Consider the following 23,832-nt stretch of genomic DNA (forward strand, 5'->3'; position numbering starts at 1 on the left):
CAGGTGAGGAAAGAGAGATTTCAGAGCTGACAAATGTCCCCAAAGACAGACAGCAAGTTCAGTTGTCAAGCTAGGGAGGAACAGACGCAGGCTGGCCTGAGCCCAGAGTCCCCTGCTCACTCCCTCAGCGCCCCCCTCCGGGTGCGAAGCCCCAGTCTCCCCACGCAGAGGTGTGGGGACCCCGTGCTGTGCTCTCTGGGACTATCCGCCCCCCCAACTCCACCCCCATCCAAGGTAGAACAGGGCTGCAACTCAGAATACCGGAGATGTGGGTTTGCTTCCCAGCTCTGCCAGATCACCGGCAGACAGAGCTTGGACAAGTTTCCAACTTCAGGTTTAGTCGGCTTATCTATAAAATGGGGATAATGGTCTCTAGCTCATCGGGCTCTTGTAGGGGGTGAAACAGGGTGTGGACAGCATCACTTAATGCAGCCAATCCTTAACGAGGGCTCCATCACCATCTATCCTCGTGATAATCCCACCGTTCCTGCTCCGATGCGCCAGTGTTCTCCATTCTCTGGACGCTGATCCTCTCCCTGCCCCTGATTCATTACAGGAAGGAAGATGGAAGGAGCGGTCTGCTGGGCACCTACTCAATTCCATACACTTCCTCATGGCGTGCGATAGAGTCACAACCAGCACATGTGTGGTATGGATGCCCCAGGCACACAGGGAAGGAGGAAATGTTGATCCCGTCCCTTGGGTCCCAGAGCTCAGCTCCTCCACACTCCCCTCCAGCCTGGAGATGACGTCTACCTCCTCCCTTTCAGAAAGGACTCTTCAGGATCCGAATCAGCCTTTCTCTCCTCCTTGTCCATGTTCTCAGGCAGCATGTGGGGGCTGGTCAGCAGGGGCAAAGGACTTCAGAAGTCAGTGTGGAAGCCCCCGTCCCCAGTGTCCAATGGCCACGGCCCAGGCTCAGTGAGTGCTTGGCTTCCCTCCAGAAGATCCAGAGGACTTAGGTGCCACCCCGGGAATCTGGGGGCCTTGAGCTGCAGCTGCTTCTTCCTCCCTAAGGCCAACTCCATCCTCAGTCTCTCTCCATCCTCCTTATTCTTGACCTCATGCTCAACCTCCCCACCTCAACCTCCACAAGCTCTTGGTGATAACCTTGGAATAGACGAAGGCTCTAGGAGATAGGGTACAACAGCTCCCATTCCTGGGAGTCAGCAGGTACCCAAATAGAGGAGCAGGGGCCTCTCTTGACCATTGTTCATCGTAAAGAGGAGTAAGGACAGCCAGGAGAAAGACATGGCAGGTAATCCCGCTTTACACCATCAGGGTTTGGCATCCTTCCCCCCTGGAGCCTATTGTGAGCCTCAAAAAAAAAATGGTTTATTCATCTGCTTTTCCTTTCCTTCTGCAGCATCCTTTACACACATGCGCAGGACAAGACCAGGAGCAGCTTTCTCCCATAGTCCTAGAGAAGCTTGTCATAAAGCCCATCCCTCCCCCAGACTCAGGGATGCTCGAGGTCACATCCCAACCCCACTGGCAGCAGCACGTGGGATGGGGACCCATGGAATTGCAGGCTCGCTTGGGCTCAAACCCTCATGCTCCCACTTACGTGCTATGTGGCAACTGATGGATTCCCTCACCTCTCGGGGCTCCTGAGTCATCTGAAGATAGGCGGACAACACTAGCTCCATGCAGACGTCGGGACTCATTCCAGAGCTCTGTCATGCTTTCTTCCCTGCATGACGAGGCTCTAATTTGGATCTTGAAGTGGGCCAAAAGCAAACACTGAAGAGAAGAAAATATTTGCAACAACCAGCCCTTGAATCATTCTGTTAGGAAGGAGCAAAGAAGAACTTGGCAGAGGGCAGACAAGTAGAGCCAGCATTTCTTAAGTCCCTCCCCCATGTCAGGCCCTGTGGCGCCACGTTCACAGTTAGTACCCCGCCTGATTTCCCCAGTACTCCTGCCATCAGCTGCACACCATACCCCCACCCTTTTGGCTGGGAGAGGGTAGGCCATGGGCATGGAGCTATGCAGGCAGGGGGCAACATGGCAGAACAGAGTCTGAAACCATGTCGCTGGGTCCCAGGTGTGTGCCCCAGGCCCAGGTGCTACTGCTTCCCACCATCTCTCCGCCCTGCTTCTGTCTCATCTCGAAGCTCTCTGTATTTTCTCTCTTCACCTGTTGCTCTGGGAACACAGGAGCAGCTGACCTGGATCACTCTGGGGCCCTTGGGTGGAATTCAGTGCCTGTCTCCAGCTGGCTTCCAGGCCCCTGGCAGCTCTCCTGCAGAGCCTGCTGCCGTGGGAACAGGGACAAGGAAATCAGAAGCTGTGCTGGAAGAGTTCCCCTGCTCAACCTCTCCGTCTCTGTCTCCCCCTCCTCCACCCTCTGTCTCCTACTTTCATATCCAAATGTCACCAGGAGCCCTTCTGTGCTTGGCCCTGAGAGGGAAGTGTGCCACACCCAACTTTGTCTCTGCACTCATGGTCCAGGGTGGGGGGCGATGGAGGTGTGGGAAGTGTCCAGCAGTGTGACAAGGACCGGCCTGGGAGGTGACCTGGAATTCCATGGGAAAACAGAAGAGGGGCTCCCAACCCAGCTGGGCTGGTGGGGGAGGGGAAGGTTTCCTAGAGGACAGGAGAGCTAAGTGAGAAACCATCACGAGTAGGAGTTGTCCAGGCAAAGGGGCGGAGAGGACATCCAGGCAGAGAGAAGAGCTCAGGCTAAGGCCGAGAGGCAAGGAGAGAAGAGGAGGATGTCGTTCTCCTAAACACTCATGCTTGACTCCCTCTGCCCCACATCTGATTCATCAGAGGTCTTCGCAGCCGTGGCTCTGTCACCCTGGGCTAGCCCTCACCACTTCTCTCCCTGGCTGCTGCTTCAACCCCCTCTCCTACCTACTACTGGCTCCTCTGCAGCCAGAGAGTCTTTTAAAAATATACCTCCAAGGGCATCTGGGTGGCTCGGTGGTTTAAGCATCTGCCTTTGGCCCAGGTCATGATCCCGGGGCCTGGGACTGAGTCCTGCATCGGGGTCCCTGCTCAGCGGGAAGCCTGCTTCTCCCTCTCCCTCTGCCTCTGCCTCTGCCTCCATTTATGTGTGTGCACTCTCTCTCTCTCTCTCAAATAGACAAATAAAATCTTTTTTAAAAATTGAAAAATGATAAAAATAAAAATGTACCTCTGATTGTGCTACATCCCTTTTAAAACACTCTGGTGGTTTTCATCAGCTTGGAAGAAGCTCCATGTTCCTCATGGGTGGGACCTGCTCTCAGCTGACCTGTCCCCGGTTCACTGCTTCTGGGAGGCACCTGGAGCCGGTGAACTCACAGAGACAGAAAGGGGAACAGAGATCACCAAGGGGCACATTATTGCTTAAAGGGCACAGAGTTTTTGTTTAGGGTGATGAAAACATTCTGGAAATAGACAGCAGGGATGGAGGCACAATACAATGAAAGAACTTAAGGCCGCTGACCTGCACCCTTTTAAATGGCTCAAAATGGAGGGGCAGGACAGATGCAAGAAAGTGTCTATTTTCCTAGTCGAGGAGGGCTCTCAGGTAACAATCAGGAGAAAGCAGTTGTTCTTCTTCAAGCCAAGAGACACAGGCCGATGCCAACGGCAGAGTTGATGAACTGAAATTGGAGAGAACTTTCCACATCTGGAGCCCGCCCTTGACCTCTGCTACCTCTCGAACAGAAGGTCAATGGTGGGAAATGGTTTTGCCCAAGTGAAGAAGAGTAGAACCTTCCGTCTCCAATCACCCAAATCTCATCACAGCCACCACGCATCCAGTTTCCATCAGGTGCTAGCTGTGTCCCCTAAACCACCTCATGTACCCCTCATAAGTGCCCTATGATGTAGAAACCACCACATCCACTTTACATATGAGGAAACTGAGCTCAGAGGAGGGCATCTCTTGCCTAAGGTTGCATTGCTAGGATAGAAGCCCCAGTCTGTCCGCCTGGAAAGCCAGGGCTCTGCACTCATTGTTGCTGCTCTCAAAAGACTCCAGTTCTTATATTTCTCAAGAGCAGCCCGGACACCAGCAGGAAGACAGATCTATCAATGGATTCTAGATATTTGATCCGAAATGAGAGCCTTAACATGAGAGCTGCCCCTCGTCATCCCAAAAGCTCCATGAGGTCCATGACCCCTAATAATAGCTCCTAATGAGAAGTAAGGTTCTTTTTGCCAAAGGGAGAGTTTAAATTGCTTTATTCTCAGTCTGTGAATCTCACAGTTTCACCTAAATCCTATTACACTGGCAAGTTGCTACCTTTTCTGCATTCATTCCATAAAACGCTCACAGAGTACATGCCATAGGCCAGGTTCTCTGCTAAATACCCAGGGGTACAGCGGAGAAGACTCAGTCCCAGCCATCTGGGGATCACAGTGGGCAGGGGGGATAGAAAGCGAACAGTTAATTTTAATACATTGTGGAAAAGTCTGAGATGGGTGTGACTGTGGCATCACAGAGGAGAGGTACCTAAGTCAGCCTAGATAATAAGGGGAGTCATCTGAGAGCTGAAGCCTGAGGCTGGGTTTTGAAGACTAAGTAGGAGTATGCCACGCTGATAGGTCAAGGCTGACTGCAGATGAAAGACACTATATCAAGCTTTCATCAATGAACAGAAATTTAAGGTAGCAAATTGGGAGATTAAAGAGGAGCTGTTGGTGGGGGGCATCTGCTGGAGGACTAGACTGTTAATATGGGGGTCCCCATAGAGCCCCAGCCCTGTGGCCCACATAGTCAGAGAGGGAACAACCTGCCAAACCAGATGAATCCAAATTGTCATCTTAGTGATGGGGAAGTAAAGCCCGGAGAAGCGGTAGTACCATCAAAGTCATACAGCCACCGCACAGCCAGAGGGACCTGGAGCTTGGTTATTCCCCTTGTATGGCACTGGTTCTGCCAGCCTACCTCAGCCCTTTTCCATCCTATCCTGGGGCTTATCCTGCCATGGTTGGGGCTCAGCTGGAGCTGGGGATGGTGGCTGGTGCAGGCCAATGGTGGTAGTCTGACATGGTGGGGAAGGTTCAGGCCCTGGAGTCAGGCAGACCTGAGTTCTCTTCCTGGCCCCAGTCCTCCTGGCTGTGTGACCTCGGGAAAGTTACTTTACCTCTCTGAGCTCCAGTCACCTCCTCTGTGAAATGGACATAGTGATAGTATAGAGTAGTGATGAAAATGCAGCTGATATATACAAAAAGCATACAGCGGGTACTTTCTAAATGGAGCTCATACTAGTTTTACAATATTACTGCTGATTTATATACCACTATTATTATTAATAGTAGCTCATCTTCCCCAGTTCAGGAGAAAAAAATATTTGAAAAATGTCCTCTATTTCCTTCTCTTCTCTTACATCACAGCACCATCAAAACACCTGCTTTCTAAGTGCTTCCCCATCCTGACCCCCCTCCAGGAGGTCCTCAGACACTTAGAGCCAGAGACCCACAAGGACCCTCAGGACCACACCCATAGATTCACACCAAATACTACTGATGCTACACACATGGATAAGAAGAAACACACACAAACACAATCACATACACAGACCCTCCCCAGCACTTTGGACTCACACACAAATTCAGAAACACAACCCACCCAAACGCACCCACAGCAGCCACAGGCAAACATACCCTCTTCACCAGGCACACCCCACACCCTCACAGTTGTGGGACACACTGAGGATATTAAAACTTGCAAGAAATGGAAGATGGAGCCCTGTCCTTGACTTCCTTTGAGTAATTAACTGGTCAGTGGCCACTCAGGACTCCTCCTGGCCCTCATTGAAAGCACTTTATCAATCTAATTCTGAATGTTCAGCCTGGGTCCCACCTCTGATAAGACAATTAATTTTCCATTACAGCTTCTCCCTCTATGAGTCATCCTTACAGGTCCCCGGAATAACAGCACTTAAGGAGGAAACATTCTGAACACCCCAAATCCCTACAAAAAGATTCAGCTTCCCCAGCGAAGCATTTATGTGCTGGGAAGGGTGCACAGAGTGACATGGTTTCCACATTTGAGAAAAGTAAGTGGGAGGGAATATCAGACAATGGCACAATGCAGATTGTCATTTAAATAAAATCCCCATGGGGCTCCTTGGCAGCATTAAATCACTCTGTTCTCCATGAAGGTGTCATAGAACAGGCTCTCTCCTTCCCTCTGCTTTACCATTGAGAAAAGCTCATGAAGCAGTGGAAATATTCTTCAGCTGGATCCTGGGCTTTAGTTGAGCCATCATTTCTGGACTATATACAACAGGGCAAGTTGCTTACCTCTCTGAGCAATGGTTGTTTTATCAACAGAGTACAGAGATTGAGAGCAAGGGCTCCAGAGCCATGACGTGGCTCTGCCCCTGACTAACTATGTGGTTTTTAGCAAGTTATTTAATCTCTCTCTGGGTTTCAATTTTCTTATCTATGAAATGGGAACAAAATGGCACTTACTTTATAGGTTGGTTACAAATATGGAATGAGCATATGTAAAATCCTTAGGAAAGTACCTATTACATACTTAGCGCTCAGTGAATGCTACCTATTATTCTCACCACTGCTACCTTCCAACATTGTTGGGAGGATTAAGAGGGATTAAGAATGAAACCGTGCCCCATAGAAGAGGCAGAGATGTCTGGGGTTTACCATTATCAAAGTTGGTTCTAATTATCCACGGGACTGGTCATTTTTCAAAAAAGCCAAACGGGAGATCCATCCTTGAGACCCAAGAACAGATTAGGACTACAAATGGCTTTGGGGTCAGGCAGATTCAAGATTGAGTCCTATTTCATCTCTTTAAGCATCCTGTGATGCTGGGGAAGTCACTTAACTTTCCCAAGCTTCAGTTTCTCATTTGTCAAAAGAATAGATGTTACTCTGCCAACATCTCAAAGTTACTGAGGATTTTGCAGCTACAAGACAGGATGTGTAAAATTCCTTTGCAACCTAAGACCAGCGAAGAATGGAAACTTCTTGTTGGGTAGGATTTATTTCAGGAACTTGGGAGTCTCCTAAAGGGGTGATAAGGAAACTCCCACCACCTCAAGAAACTGATGTGAAAACTAAGTGGAATTCTTAACAAACAAGCCTGAAATGTGAGCTGCTTTCCCTCTGCTCTCTGGCAGGAAATAGCCCATGCTGCTTTACTCAGACTAAGCCTCAGTGGCAGGACTTCTAATGCATCTGTTTCTAAGATATAACCTACTCTAGATCCCCTACTCTAGACCTGCTACTCCTATCTCTCAAGAGGCCCTACTGGAGAACAGATAAGTATCAGAGAGAAGTGGCTTTCCCTCAGCCTTCTGATCTCTGGAGCTTCTTACTTGCCTTTGGATATTCTGCTTCCATCCAGTGATTCATTCCCCATCCTTTCCCCAGTTCCTAGACCAGAGACTTGCATTAGACAATGGTCCTTGGGTACATAGCAGGTACTCAAAAAATGTTAGCTGAATAAATAGTAAATTGCTAACTCCCTCTGGCCTCCATTTATTAGATCATTAGACATGGTGAGATCTGTATAGGCAGGAGCTCTAATTATCTTTATATCTCTAGTGGCATCCCGAGGGTTGTGCTTTATCCATAAAATTTACAGCTACAACTGTTATTCTGTAAGTGTTTTTTCTATTCTGAACATCTTGCTTTTCCTCCTCAAAACATGGGATCTGGTTTCTGTGTATTTATCCAACTCTTTCTAGTATCTCCTTTGATAAATCTGCTCCACTCACATTGACCTCTTTGCTGTTCCTTGAGCATCTTTTTCCCATTCAAGACTTTTGTTTTTATCGTTCCCTCTGCCTGGAGCACTGCCCTTCCCCAATATTTACATGTCTTATTCTTTCAATCAGTTTACATCTATGCTCAGATTTCACCTCCTCAAAGAGGCCTCCCATGATCATCCTTCCTAAAAGAGTGTTTCTTTTCTTTATCTTCTCTCTTGCCTGGAATTATACAACACATTCATTTGTATAGTTGTTTATTGTTGATCTCCCCCCATTGAAATATAAGTTCCAGGGCCTTGATTTTCTTGTACTTGACTCTATCTGGAGCTCCTATAACAATGCCAGGTCATGGTAGGCACCACAATAAATATTTATAGACTGAATGGATGATGAACATATTATCCCATAAAATACTGGTCAAAATGAATTCTTGGCTAATCAGAACACTCACCCAGCTCCAGACTATTAATCTCAGACCTTGCCTCTCTCTCATTTCCCTATGGCCAGTTCTGACTCAGAGCTTCCCACATTCCTGGATGACAGACATGGGTGAAATCAGCTGGGCTTTGGGGAGTGGGGGGACCCGTGACTGCTGTCTTTTACTTGCCCAGGATGATACTGGAAAAAGGACCACCAATTTTCAACAACATTTTCAAACAGTGCTTTATAGGGCTATGGGCTCCCAGGAACCCCCCTCCTACGCATCTTAGAGATTATTATCCTGTGTGGTTATCAAAAAGAACACCTCTCTACCTAATGTTCCCAGCTAGAAAAAATTGCCAAATGGGGACAGCTGGAAAAAGAAATACCAGCTTTGGATTCCAAGATATGGCAAAATGAAGATGTCACTAATAGCCAGTGAAAAGTTGGCTCATTCTTCCCCCTCTCTATTCACTTCCCCTGGGCCCCATTTTCTGCCTCAGCACCTGCTTTGCCTCATGCCGAGTAGCAGGAATTTGCTTTCAGCACCACGGACAGCAATCGGTTGGCAGCAGGAAAGGCAGAGGCAGCCAGAACTTGGGGCATCTATGCAGCCAAACAAATATTTATTGAGCACTTCCTGGGGCCAGGCACACTGGAGAATACAAAGATTTACGTGGTCTTGACCTTCAAATAACTTAATCCCTTCAAGTCATCAACATTCCTAGACTCATACTGCTGGGGCAAGGCCCTGAGCCTCCAGATACTTGAAAAGTTGGAGAATCAAAGGGAAAATGTTTTATTTTTCAAAGATTGTTGAATTTCTGCCTGTGTGTTGGCATATATCATCTAATTTTCTCACTAGACTGCCATCCTCGAGGAGAACAGGTAATGAACCATCCTATGTGATGTTATATTCAAAATACTCAGCACAGTGCCTGGCACACAGTAGACACTCCACAGTTTTGAATAGGTGTGTGAACTAACGGAACTCTTACAAAACCCCATTTTACACCTTGTCTTTTTACTTTAGTTTACAGATGAGAAATCTGAGGCTCAAAGAACTGTCTTCTCATGACAGCTGTTAAGTGGCAGAGCTTGGATTAGAAACCAGGACCTTCTGATTTCAGGCCATGATACCAATCAGAGACATTTACTATGTGCTGGGCACTCTTAGAACCTAGAAAAAGTACTAGCCATGGAAAGACTAGTTCCAACCTTAGCATGACTTTAAATAAATCACAACCTTAGATTATCAGGTTTTTATTTCTGGCATCAGTTTCCCCATATGTAAAATGAGGAGAGGAGGTTGGTATAGCTAAAGGCTCCCCTCTCCCCTGCACCTGGTTTATAAGTCCCCCCACTCCCAGCCATTCCCATGCCCCCAGTCGAATCATGCATCCATTGCAGTTGAGCAAGTGGACCAGCAGGGGGCAGGATAAAGTGAATTTAAAACCTCTTTCCCCAGCCTCTGCAGGGTGTCAAATGAGAAGTATATTGATATCCCAACAGACCTTGGGCTCCCTTTTCATCTTCCTGCTATAACCAGAACGTGTGCGCAAGAAGTGCGGGCTCTTTTCTTTTTAGAGTGCAACAAATGAACTTCAACCCCTCTTGAGAAGTGAGTAAAGAGGCAGCCCCAGGACACAGAGACAGTGGAGTGAGGTTGTGATGACTTATCACCCAGGAACCCACTGGTTGAGTAAGTTTGGACAAAGCCCTGAGCAAAGATAACTGTTTAAATGGCTGCAGCAGCGGAAAAATCAGTTTGGTTGATTGATGTCCTGGGTTTCTAGTTAGCGGGTGGCTTCCAGCCATGGCTCTGCCTCAGCTCCCAGAATTACTCCAATAAGTGATTTGCTCATCCCTAACTCTTCCTGGGAGGCAAAGGAGGGGGCTGAATCAGCTATCTCCAAGCCTGATTGGGATTTCATGGGGGCCAGTGGGTATTTGCACTGGGGACAGTATGGGGAGAGGAGGAACAGATCCGTCAGCTTGGCAGAAATGACTGGCTCCTGCCTGGGAGTGCAGAAGAGAAAATAAAATCAGGAAAGAACTGATTGCAGAGTGAATGTCTTTCAATTATTTGAAAAGGATGTGAATCATATGTTTCATAAGGGCCACTTCTCTAACCATATCTTACTCATTGAAATGTAGATTGGCCAAAGAGGGCCTCCAGGTTGAAGAACAGTAATAGGGGTCTTCGGAGATTTTGTCAAGGATCCTGACTCAGTCAGAGTCATCTAGAATAATTGAAAGAGAGCAAGCTCTACACTTAGCCAGACCTCAGTTCAGATCTTGGCTCTGCCACTGACTACCTGTGGGACCTAGGTCAAGTTGATTCACCTTTTTGAAACTCAGTTTCCTTGTCTGTAAAATGGGATTATAATAATAGTACTTACTCTTTCATCTGTCTCCTTCTGCAGAAGAAGCCACATTAACACTTTGTGGCATAACAAAAGCACCATTTTATTACTCTTACAGATTCTTAGGTCAGGAGTTCAGACAGAACATAAGACTTCTGGCTTGTCTTTGCTGCATGAAGTCTGGTTTGTTTTTTTTTTTTTTCACTCATATAGGCCTAGGCTGGGGTGACTAAAAGCTGAGTTCATCTGGAACAATGACTAGTGGCCTCTCTAACATGGTGTCCTCAGGGTGGTGGCTCAGAACCCGAAAAGCTAGAGTTCCAGGTAACAGACTGAAATTGCATGACCTTCTATGACCTAGCAACTTCTTGAAAATGACATAGTATCCCTTCCTTTGCATTCTATTTGTCAAAGCCATCAGAAATGAACCCAGATTAAGGGGAAGGGACATAGATCTTTCCTCAAAATGAGAAGAGTGTCAGTTTGTAATCAAGTCTAAAACCACCACACCTACCAAGCATGGGCATTATAACAAATAAATGCATGCCAAATGCTTGAAACAGGTTACTCCTGTTTTCTCAGAGGACTGACTAGTTCATTGTGAGAGCTCTTCATTATTCTTAAGTAAAAACTGTAAATCCCAGCCATGGTGTACAAGGACCTGTATGGTCTGGACATAATTTCTTCTCTAGCCCAATATTGCCCATTTCTCCTCTCAAATTCCTTGCCAGTTGCCTTTCTTCAACAACTAAAAGGCATTCTTCACCCTCCTATTTTCTAAACCCCTTTGTTCTGTTGCTTCCTCTTCCTGGAACACTCTTTGCTCACCTCAGTGCTTAGGAAAAAACGCATGTGTCACTCCTGCAGGGACACCCTCCCTGATTCTTGAGACCTACATCAGGTCTTCTCTTCATATGCTCTTAGAGTACACAATGTTTTCTTTCATGGCACTAATCACAATCACAAGGTAATTATTTAATTAATAGTCTTTTCTTGGGTGCCTGAGTGGCTCAGTCTGTTGACATCTGACTCTGGATTTCAGCTCAGGTCATGATCTCAGGGTCATGGGATGGAGCCCCCACGTTGGGCTCCGCATTCAGCACAGAGTCTTCTTATCCCTCTCCCCTGATCCTCCCCCCCTGCTCCCTCTCTCTCTCTCTCTCAAATAAATAAATTAAATAAATAGTTTTTTAAAAGCCATTTCTTTCCCCATGCTCAAACTGACCACCATCATGTTAACGTAATGGACAGGGACTCTCTGTCTCTTGTGTCCTCAGCTTCTAGCAGAGAGACTGACTGACATAAAGACTTAGTAAATATTTGCTGAATAAATGAGCAAATGGGTGGTTGGACCTTCAAGGCTTTAGATGTGGGCTTGAATCACACTTCCTAACAGTAATTAGTTACGCTAATCAGGAGATCTAATTGGCTTTGTTGTCATCAAGAGGCTTAGTGGTCTTCAGCAAAGAAGTTTCCAGTACTGAAGATGATAAAATTTTGAGGGTTGGTCTCCTGGAGAGGCCTTAAAGATCTCCACCTCTGATATTACACCTAACACCTTCTGGGACAGCATTGGAGAATTCTGAGCATTTCCAGCTGGATTTTATAAGGTGCAGTAAGAATGTTTCAACAGTAACTCATTTGAGCTCAGCTTCTTTTCAGCCAAATGGTGCCAACAACACCGTATGTATTTAACGAATAATTAAACCAAGATTTGTATACACAACACACACAGTGCAGTAGACACTGTGCCAGGAAATAAGAATACAGTGATAAAGAAAGCAGACGTGTTCCCTATTCTCATGGGTCTTAAAGTCAAACAGGTAAGAAATACCCCAAAATGGGATGAGAAAAGAACAAGTTCTTTGTAAGAGAGGAGGTCCAGGGGCCAGTGAGAGAACAGGGTGGGGCCCAGTTCTCCCTGTGGTGGGAGTAGTTAGGGGATGCCTTCTTGGGGAGGTGACATCCAAACAAAGAACTGAAGGGGAGAAGGAGGTGACACAAAGAAATTCCAAGAATGGGAATGGCAGGTAACACAAGGGAATACAAGAGAAAAAATAACATGCCTTCTTCAAGGAGGTGGAAGACATGAGTGTAAGAAAGGGAGGCACAGATGAGGCTAAAGAGCAGGCAGGAGCCTCCAGATTAAGGACAAACTCTAGACCATGTCGGGGAGCCTGTACTTTCTCCTGAAGGCAGTGGAAAGTCACTGAAGGGTGTTGAGCATGGGCCTGATAAGGCTTCAGTGTGGAGAGCAGATTATAAGGGAAGACACTGAGTATAGGAAACCAGTTGGAAAATGATCAGTGTCTCACAAGGAGGTAATGGTGGCCTCTGCTTGGGTGTGATGGTGGATTGAGGAAAAATTAACATGTTCCAGGAAACCTGGCAGGAACAATGGTGATTCACAAGAAATGAAGAGTGGAGGAGAGGGACGAGTCTATGAGACCTCCAGAGTTCTGTCCTGAGCACCTGAATGTAAGGGAAGTCAGAATCTCAAAAGAAAAAGCACGTTTTCATAGAGGAGGGTGGGGAGTTGAACTTTCGGCATACTGTGTTTATGTTGCCAGTGAGCATGCTCACGGAAATCTAGTGCTGGTGCTGGCCCTGACATGTCTTGGTCCTGGAATTCCCAAGGGATTTGGCTTTGTTTAAGGAGTGGGTGGAGTTATGAAAAGAGGGTTCCATCTCAGCCAAAATCCTCCTTAAAATTCAAAATTTGACTTAATCTTCTGAGTGCCCCAAATCCAACCCGGTTTCCCACAGCTCAACTCGGGATACATATAATTTCCTGGGCATGTGTCTGGTCTGTGGGGTGACGAGAATATGGTTAAAAAGTCAGAAACTGGGGCATTCTCATCAGACCTGGAAAGTAATGAGTTCTTTCTCAGTAGTTACATTTAAGCACAACATTCATAGAGATGCGTGTAAGAGACTTAAGTATTGGGTAAGTAATTAGATCAAGTGACCTTCAAGGACCCTTACTGTTTTATTCTTTACTTGTAATTTTCTATCTGCTACTAAAAAAAAAAAAATCTAGGTATCTCATTGCCTCGATTTCTTCACTTGCAGAAGAGGGTATAGGATAATGATTTCAGAGAATCCTCTTAGTTTGGTTAACTACAACTATTTTGTCAACAGTATCCTTGTTGGAAGATCCAAAGGGCTCTTCTCAGTCCTTATCTTGACTGATCCCCTGTAAGTATTTTACTCTGTTAATTCCTCTCTATTTCTTGACTTCCTCGCTTTCTGGGACTTCTAAGACAAAGAACCCTCCTTTTCTCTCTCTGAGCACTCTTCTTGTGCTTTTTCAGAGTCTCCTTTTCCTCTACGTATCCCTTAAATGGGGCTCCCTCTTCACTCTCTCTTGACACACTCTCATTCCACTCTCATTCACCACCATTATTCCATACCATCTGGATGCTTATATATCAGTCAGAATTCTTTACTCAAAAGGAATAGAAAGCCCAATGAAACTTAATTTAGGAAATATGGTTCACATGATTAGAAAGTCCAGAGACTGAGCACAAATTGACCAGGGGCTCAAGCAGTATCCCTTGGACCCACTCATTCCCAGCACCCCTCAGCACGGCTTCCTTTCTTGCTCACAAATTTGCAGATGATTCCTCCTTCAGGGGAGAAAGATGGCAGCAGCATCAGTTTAACTTCAACTAGAAACAAAGTGTGTCTCCCTGAGATGATGGGACAGAAGTATTGGACCTTATTCTCATTGGCCAAATTTGGTTACAGGTCTAACCCTGAGCCAGTCCCTGTGGCCAGGAGGAACAGGATATAATAATTAATTGAGTCCACTCAAAGCCTACTTCTAGAGTTGAGAATGGGTTAGTCCCTTTCATGTAGCTAAGAGTCAGGGATGGGGTGCCAAAGGCCAACAGATGTTAAAAACAACAGATGCTGGGATGCCTGACTGGCTCAGTCATTAAGTGTCTGCCTTTGGCTCAGGTTATGATCCCAGGGTCCTGGGATCGAGTTCCACATCGGGCTCCCTTGCTCAGCAGTGTCTGCCACTCCCCCTGTTTGTACTCTCACATTCTCTGGCTCTGTCTCTCTCTCCCTCTGGCAATTAGATAAATAAAATATATTAAAAAAAAAAAAAAAGATGCCAACTGCAAATGGAGACTTCCAAATCTATCCTTCAACCCAGGACCTTTCTCCTAACTTCAGACCCATGTGATAAATTGCCTTCTGATGGGACAAAAGGGTGGCTCAGTTAGTTAAGTGTCCGACTCTTGATTTTGGCTCAGGTCATAACCTCAGGGTCCTGAGATAGAGCCCTGGGTCAGGCTCCATGCTCAGTGGGGAGCCAGCTTGGGAATTCACTCCCCCTTTCTCCCTTTGCCCTTTCCCCTACTCACGTATGCACTCTGTCTCTCTGAAATAAATAAATGAAAATATATACATTTTTAATTGCCTTCTGATGTCTCCACCTGAATGATCCACAAGTATCCCAAACTCTGTATTTTCTAAACATAACTCATTTCCATGAGAGCTACTCTTGCGTTTAAATTCACCCTCGTAATGGATGACATCACCTTACACCCATTTCCTGATCCAGAAACTTCAGTGTCATACTTAATCCTTTCTTTTATCCTATCCTCAGATTAAATCAATTGCCACATCCTCTTGAGTCCAGTAAACTGCTAAAAGTCAAGATATATGCATCTTGTATTCCCTATATCAAACATATATGCTGTAATACAGCAACCACTAAAAACTACACACAAAGAGATATGGTAAATAAAAGAGAAAAATTTAAATAGAATAATAAAAAAAATTCAAAAACTCCAAAAGAAGTCAAGAAAAGGAAAAGCAAATAAAAACAGAAGTCAAAAATGAAAAAAATAAAATAAAATAGGAGACGTAAAGTCAAACATCCCAATAATTACAGTAAATGAAAATAACATAAACACACCAAGGAAAGACAAAGATGATCAGATTTAAAGGTAAAAAAGACTTAATTATAAGCTACATACAAGAATCCCATCTTAAATTCATGACATAGGTACGTTAGGATTAAAAGGATGAAAAATAATATACCATGTGAATACCAAGAAGAAAACTGGGGTGTCTCTATTAATATTGAAGTGCACCTCAGAGAAAAGAAAACTACCACTGAATAGTGATAAAAGGGTCAATCCACAAAAAAGATACAACTGTCTTCTTCTTTTTTTTTTTTTTTTTTTTTTTTTTGAGAAAGAGAGAGAGGGAGAGAAAAAGGGAGAGAGAGAGCATGCACAAGCAGGGGGTAGAGGCAGAAGGAGAGGGAGAGAGAGAATTCCCAAGCAGTCTCCCCGCTGAGCATGGAGACCAACGACGACATGGGGCTCAATGTCATGACACTGACATCACGACATGAGCCAAAATCAAGAGTTGAACAATTAATCAACTGAGCCACCTAGGTACCCTAAGACACAGCATTCTTAAATGCTTGTATCTAACAACAGAGTTTCAAAATAAGTAAAAACTACTGAGCTGGAAGGAGAAATGAACGCATCCATAATTATGTTTGGAGATGTGAATATTACTCTCTTAATAACTGACAGGACAAGCACAGAGAGAGTCAGCAAGGATAGAGAAGAACCAACTCCCCATCAAGGAACAGGATCAAATCTACTTTCGCAGAATACTTCATCCAAGAACAGCAGAATTCACATTCTTTTCAAATGCCAAGGAACAGTCACCAAAATAGACCATATTCTGGGTCACAAAATAAATTTGAAAAATTGAAAACTCCTAAAAGATATCCCTGAAGATAGCAGACTTAAATTAGAAATTCACAACAAGAAGTGATCTGGAAAATCCCGCAAATACTTAGAAAACTAAAAAACAAAACAAAACAAATTTGTAAATAATCCATGCATTAAAGAGGAAGTGTCAAGGGATATTAGAACAGTTTGAAATGAAGGAAAATGAAAACATATCTCCACATGTGTGGGATAAAGCTAAAGCAGTGTGTAGGGAGAAATGTAGTTCATTAAATGCAAGCATGTGGAAAGGTGTCCTATAGGTGTCACAATCCACAATCTAAGATTCTACCTTATGAATCTTATGAGGGGAAAAAGGAATAAAATAAACCAGAAACAATCAGAAGGAAAGAAATACTAAAGATATATATAATAAAGGTCAGAAATCAATGAATAGTAGAGGAAATTGACCAAACCAAATACTGCTTCTGTGAAAATATCAATAAAATTGATAAATCTCTAGCCAGACTAACAAAGAAAAGAAAAGACTTGTGTTACCAATATCCAGAGTGAAATAGAGACTATTACTACAGACCCCACAGACATAAGTGGAAATGAAGAAAAAATACTATGAACAACTTTACACACAAATTTGATAACTTAGTTTAAATGAACTGATTTATCAAAAGCAACAAACAAATCTCACCCAAGAAGAAATAGATGACCTTAATATTCCAATGTCTAAGAAATAAAATAAGTAGTTTAGTATATTCTGAACAATATAACTCCAGGACCGTATGGCTTCATCAAAATATTAGCAAACCGTATATATATATTAGCAAACCACCTAAGTGAGGGTTATCTGGGGAGTACAGTCTGGGTCAACATTTGAAAATCAATATAACCTACCACATTAATATAATAAAGAAGAAAACCACATGATCATACTATCTAATGCAGAAAAAGCACTTAAACAGCACCCAGTATCCATTTGTCATTTTTTTTAAGGCTCTCAGCAAACTTAGAAGGGATCCTCCTTAACCTGATAAAGGGACTCTACAGAACACTGAAAGCTAACATCACACATAATGGTGAAAGGTTAAATGCTTTCCCTAAGACTGGGAACAAAGCAAGGATGCCCACTCTCATTATCGACTCGACATTGTGCTGTTAAGTCCCGACACTGCAAAAAGGCAAGTAAAAGAAATAAAAGCTATACAGATTGAAAAGAAAGAAAAACTGTATTCACAGAGGCTATGATTGTCTATACAGGAAATTCCAAACAATCTACAAAAAAGAAAAAATTTCCAGAACTAATAGGTGAGTTTAGCAAGTTTGTAAAATAGAAGGTTGGTATATAAACTGTTATTTTTAAATGCAATTATTAATCGTATTTATATATACTATCAATGAAGAATTAGGAGCTGAAGTTTTAAAAACAGTACCTTTGTGATAAGTCCTTAAAAAATAAAATATTTAAGTGTAAGCCTAACAGAACATGTATGGGATCTGTATGCTGAAAATACATAAACACAGATGAAAAAAACTTAAACAAAAAGACACATCATGCTCACTGATTGTGAGACAACATAGTTCAGATGTCCATTATCCCCAAACCAACTGTAGCAAGAGCTTTTCTGTAGAAATAGAAAAGATCTAGAAATAAAAAAGATAATTCTAGGGTGCCTGGGTGGCTCACTGGTTAAACATCTGCCTTTGGCTCAGTTCATGATCTCCAGGGTCCTGGGATAGAGTCCTGCATCAGGCTCCCCGCTCAGTGGAGCCTGCTTCTCCCTCTCCCTCTCTCCCAGCTTGTGTTCCCTCTCTCACTGTCTCTCTCGGTCAAATAAATAAATAAAATCTTTAAAAAAGGAAAAAAAGATAATTATGAAATTTATATAGGTATGTAAAAAAAACAGCCAAAACAGTTTTGATGAAAAAAACCAGAGTTGGAGGGCTCACACGAACCAATTTTAACATTTATTATAAAGCCACAGTAATAAAGACATTGAGGTGAGGTATTAATAAAGGACAGATACATAGATCAATGGAAGAGAATAAAGAGTACAGACAGGGACCCACATAAACATGTAATTGATTGTTTTTCAACAAAGGCGTGAAAGCAATTCAATGGAAGAAAGATAGCCTTTTCAACAAATGATGGTGGAACAATTAGACATTCATATGCAAAAAAAAATGAACCTCAACTTACACCTCACGCCTTATACAAAAATTAACACAACATGATAATAGATAAACTGTAAAACATAGACCATATTTTACATGGTAACATGGTTTTACATGGTTTTACAAGACAGGAGAGCTCTCCATGACCTTTATTTAGGCAGAGTTCACAGATATGACACCAAAAACATAGCCCATTAAAAATTATTGATAAATTGGACCTCATGAAAATTTAAAACTTTTTTTCTGCTATGAGAATGAAAAAACAGGCTACATATGGGGAGAAAATAGTTGCAAATCACATATTCTGTAAGGGACTTTTATTCAGAATATATAAAGAAGGCTCCAAATTCAGCAGTGATAAGACAAAAAAATGGGTCAAGTATTTCAACAGCAACTTTCCCAAAGAAGATATATGAGAAGTAAGTAAGTGCATGAAAAGATGCTCAACCATCATTTGCTTATGGAAATGCAAACTGAAACATCACCATTATGCACCTAATAGAATGGCTACAATTAAGGGATGGGGACTCACCTAACAATACTACGTGCTGACAAGGATTCAGAGCAACTAGAACTCTCATCCACTGTTGGGAAGAAGAATGGTCCAGCCACTCTGCCCTTCAGCAAGTGATAAAGAAACCATAGATCATCAACACAATTTAATACTAATAAGAAAAAATAAAAGTGAAGTATTGCCACATATAACAATGGAGATGTAATTCAGAAGCATTAAGTTGAATGAAAGAAATCAGAATCAAAAGGTTCTGTGGGGCACCTGGGTGGTTCAGTGAGTTGAGCTTCTGACTCTTGATTTTGGCTCAGATTATGATCTCAGGGTCCTGAGATCAAGTCCTCCCCATGCTCAGTATGGGGTCTACAGGAGGATTCTCTCCCTCTCCCACTCCCTCTGCTCCTCCCCCTTCCATGTTCACTCTCTTTTCTCAAATAAATGAATAAATCTTTTTTTTTTTTAAAAAAGGTTACATATTGTCTGATTCCATTATATGACACTATAGGCCAAAATTATAGGGACAACCAAAACCCCATAATTTTATACCCAGTCAAGCTTTCATTTGTATAAAGGAAATGGCAGCATGTAGACGTTTTCAAATGTGTGTGAACTTAGGAGCCAAGACACATTGTGGGGTTTTTTTTCTTCAGATTTTTATTTAAATTCTAGTCAGTTAACACAGTGCAACATTGGTTTCAGGAGAATTCAGGGACTCATCACTTACATATAGCACCCAGTGCTCATCTCACCCAGTGCTCCTTAATGCCCCTCCCCCACCCATCCCCCTCCTTCCACCCTCAGTTTGCTCTCTATATTAAGAGTCAAAGAGACAGTGTTTTGTTTTGTTTTTTACTTTGAAGTATTTATTTATGAAACCCAGACAATAAAGAGATAAACCAAAGTAAAGAATTCAGGAAACAGACAGTGGTGAGCACAGAATTATTTAAATACATAATCAAGATGAAACAGCTCCAGTAATGAGGAAGTCAATGTTCTAAAATCTTGACAACAGAAAAATAATTAACAAAAATTTGCAAGTTTACCAGGAGAAAATGAAAGGATTTTTAGGGAGGGGCTAATGCCATCATATTTCTCAACAGGGAGTGCTTCATACCCTCTTGAATAAAAACATAATTAGAAACCACTCTAATCTTGTATGTCAGTTGTAATTCAATAAAAAAAAACTACCCTAATCACTTGTGTTTTTATAATTTTTTTTCTTAAACCGAAAGTGGTTTTTGAAAAACATTAAATTTTGAAGTAATTCTAGAATTAGGGAGAAGCTGAAAAAATAACACAGAAGATTATGTGTGTCCTTCACAGGTTTCTCTTAATGTTAACATTTTATATGATCATTCACATAGAGTTATCGAAACCAGGAAATCAACCCTGATATAATATTATTAACAAAACTACAGACCTCATTAAAGTATTGCCACTTTTCCCAAGCTTGTCCTTTTTCTGGTCCAGAATCCGATCCAGGATGCCACATTGCACTCTGTTGTCACTTCTCCTCAGTAATTTCCTAAGAGAGAGTTGTTAAGACATCATATCCCTTGTGTGGGAAAAAAAAAGCATTTGAAAATCAGCAATTACTTCAATTTCACTTCAGTTTCTTCTTTTTCTTTAAAGTCAGGTAAAGTTAAATTTAATACTCTATTTGAAATGCTATTGCAATAACACCAGCATCATGTGAGTTGAGTAAGAGATTAATATCTCAATATTCTTCAGAAAAAACTAATCAAGGTTCTGAGATGCTCTTTGAAAACCCTTATTTAGCCAGAAAATAACACCATGCCTGGGAACGATTGTAGGCAACGAGAAACCTTTGAAAAGTTATCAAGCACAGAAGGGAAGTGATTTGTTTGCTTCAAAACATACCTGTGGCAGCTATGCAGGGAATGAATTAGGGGGTTCACCCAGGAGGGAGGCAAGTTGGTAAGCTGGGAGGCTGATAACACAACATGAAGACCATGTAGGAATCCATCTAGTTCTCAGTAACAGAAACTCCAAGTGTCAGTGGCTTACCCAAAGGAGGGGTTTCCTCTTCTCACAAGAAATTTAGAGGTCAGCGGTTAGCTATTCTCCCCAAGAATCCAGGATCCTTTTTTTTTTTTTTCGTGTGTGTGTGGTGGGGCGGTTCTTTCTTTCTGTTCTATCTTATTACTTCATGGTTCCAAGATAGCTACCACAGCTCCAGACATCATAACTATGTTTAAAGAAAGAAAAATTCAGGCAGGGTAAAAGGCAAGCCCCCATGAGACTTTTGTTTCCCTCTTCTTGGTCACAACTGCCACTCTTTGCTCACTAAGTGCAAAAGAGGCTGCGAACATGAGTAGCCTGAGTTATAATGGACATTAGAGACACAATGACACTTCCAGTGTAGAAGAAGGAAAGATGTACATTTGGGGTAAGCAATTAACAATGTCTGTCAGACAGGTGTGACATCAAGAGCCCCAAGCTATGTCAATGAATGGGAGCTGGAGATGAGTGGGTTTTACATATGAGATATTTAGAAGACAGGAAGGGCAGAACATGGTGACCGACTGGCTCTCAGGGATGAGGAGGAGAGAGGAATGAAAGATGCCTCTCCTGTTTCTGAGTTGGCAGAACAGGTGAATGGCAGTGTTAGGACTCCAAGGGAAGATGTCACCTGCTTCCTCCTTGGGGATTCCAGTATACTGAATGAGTATACTGGATGAGTCCTATACTGATTCCAGTATAGGAATGTGTTCCTTGGTGAATTTCTTTTTTAATTTATGTATTTGAGAGAGAGACAGTGAGAAAGAGCATGAGCGAGGAGAAAGTCAGAGGGAGAAGCAGACTCCCCATGGAGCTGGACGCCTGATGAGGGACTCGATCCCGGGACTCTGGGATCATGACCTGAGCCGAAGGCAGTTGTCCAACCAACTGAGCCACTCAGGCGTCCCCCTTGGTGAATTTTTAAAATAATAATCAAAACAACCACCATCTAATAAGCATATAAAATGGGCCAGGTATGGTATTAACTGTTTTATTTGCATTATCTCATTTAATCTTTGTAACAACTAACAACTCAGTGCACTTGGCCTGTTTTAGTCATTGGAATATCACTAGTGTCCAGGAAAGCACCTGGAACATAGAGTACTCTTAAAATATTAAACAAGGGAAAAAAGACCAACTGGATTATCATTATTTTATAGGTGAAAAATCGAAGGCTCAGAGAAATTTTTTCAAAGGCTTATTTATTTTAGAGGTGGAGAGAGGAGTAGAGGGAGAGGGAGAGAGTGAATCCCAAGCAGGCTCCAAGCTGAGCTTGGAGCCCCACTCACCGCTTAATATCATGACCTGAACAAAAAATCGAGAGTCAGACACTCAACCGATTGAGCCACCCAAGCATCTGTGAGATTCAGGGAGGTTAAAGGGCTGCCTCACAAGGTCACATACCTGTAGACTGGTGGAGTCAAGAGCTCAGTTTAGCTCTGTGATTTTCCATCATGGTTTACCACCTTCCTGTTGAACTAAGATGTGAAACTCCCACTTCGGAGACAGTGGAACCACAGGGAAATTGGAAGCTTTCCAGATACCAAATCCTTTCATAGCTTCCAGATCAGACTTCCCAGTGTCTCCCCCACCCAGTCGTTTGTCATTCTAACATCCTTAATGCACTCCAGTCACTCTTTGCTCACTCTAAGGTCTTCTCAACCTCAAAGCAGTCGTTGGGCTCCTCTTGCTGCCCTGAAAGCTCCATTTGGCTCCCAGGTGGATGGATGGCTCTTTCTCACCCATCAACTCTCAGAAGCCATCCCTGGCCCCAAGACTAAGTCAAGTTCCCCAGGGATAGGATCTCCATACACCACCTACCCCTTTTCTACAGCACTTCTCGGGGCCTATAACTAAAAAGATACAGGCATGATTACCTGCTCATTTTCTGAACTCAGGCTAGAATGTTTACTGTATTTCTAGTGTTCAGCACAGTGTGTGGCACACAGCAGATGCCTGAAGGGATAGACTCTGATGGACTTGTGGATATGATGGATGGATGGTGGGTATGATGGATGGATGGATGGATATAATGAATGAATGAACAAATGGCTGGAGGAACACGTTTGGATGGATGCTCTAGGTAAATACCAGATGCTATGTATGGAGAGAAAGACAGCAGGATAGATGGGTGGATAGATGGATGGATAGATGGGTGGATAGATGGATGGATGGATGGAAAGATTTCCTAGACCACCTATCCCAGAAGGGTCTCTATCTCACCATCCAGATTCCTTGGGCTGTGGGTTTTGATGGCTCCTTCTTCCTTCGCTGACAAAGACTGCCTGATTGGATCTCACCTGAGCCCACACTTCTGGGAAAGTAGCCAAAAGATTCCAAATCTGACTTGGGTGTGCAGCAGCAAGAAACTGTGGGCTGGTGTGGAAATATCCTCTCCCTGGGGAGAAGGTGGGCCCGTGGCAATTATGCAGCAGAAAGGGTTCTCGAAGTCAATCTGTCTTGCACAACAGGTTAGAGTTAAATTTGACCTGAGCCATGAATCACGCTGTCAGGCTCCCATTCAACCACATCACTAAGCCAACAACCTTTGTGAGTGCTACTATTTATACGGATATAAAAACATGTATTTACACATACAGGGGTATGGGTGCAACTGAAGCATTCTGATTAATTGTATCCTTGGGGAGCAAGACTTCTTTTGTCACTCTTCCTTTCAGTAGAAGCTGGTTCAAGGATGTAGAGATGGAGGGCTTTGAAAGGCCAGGAGTAGAAGGTGTGGGAGATCATTGATTCATTCGGCAAACACTTCCTGGTACCCACTCTGGGACAAGCCCTTGGGAGTGGGAGTGGGAGTCAGAGGGTATGAAATTAATAAGACATACTTTTTGCCCCCATTAAAGTCTGCAGGTGCTGCTGACTGACAGGAGTAAGCACTCAAGAATTTCCATTATCGGCCCATCATGATCATAGCTAATACT

Source organism: Mustela putorius, unplaced genomic scaffold, assembly GCF_011764305.1.
Source record: "Mustela putorius furo isolate JIRA1106 unplaced genomic scaffold, ASM1176430v1.1 tig00000054_pilon_pilon_pilon, whole genome shotgun sequence".
NCBI lineage: Eukaryota > Metazoa > Chordata > Mammalia > Carnivora > Mustelidae > Mustela > Mustela putorius.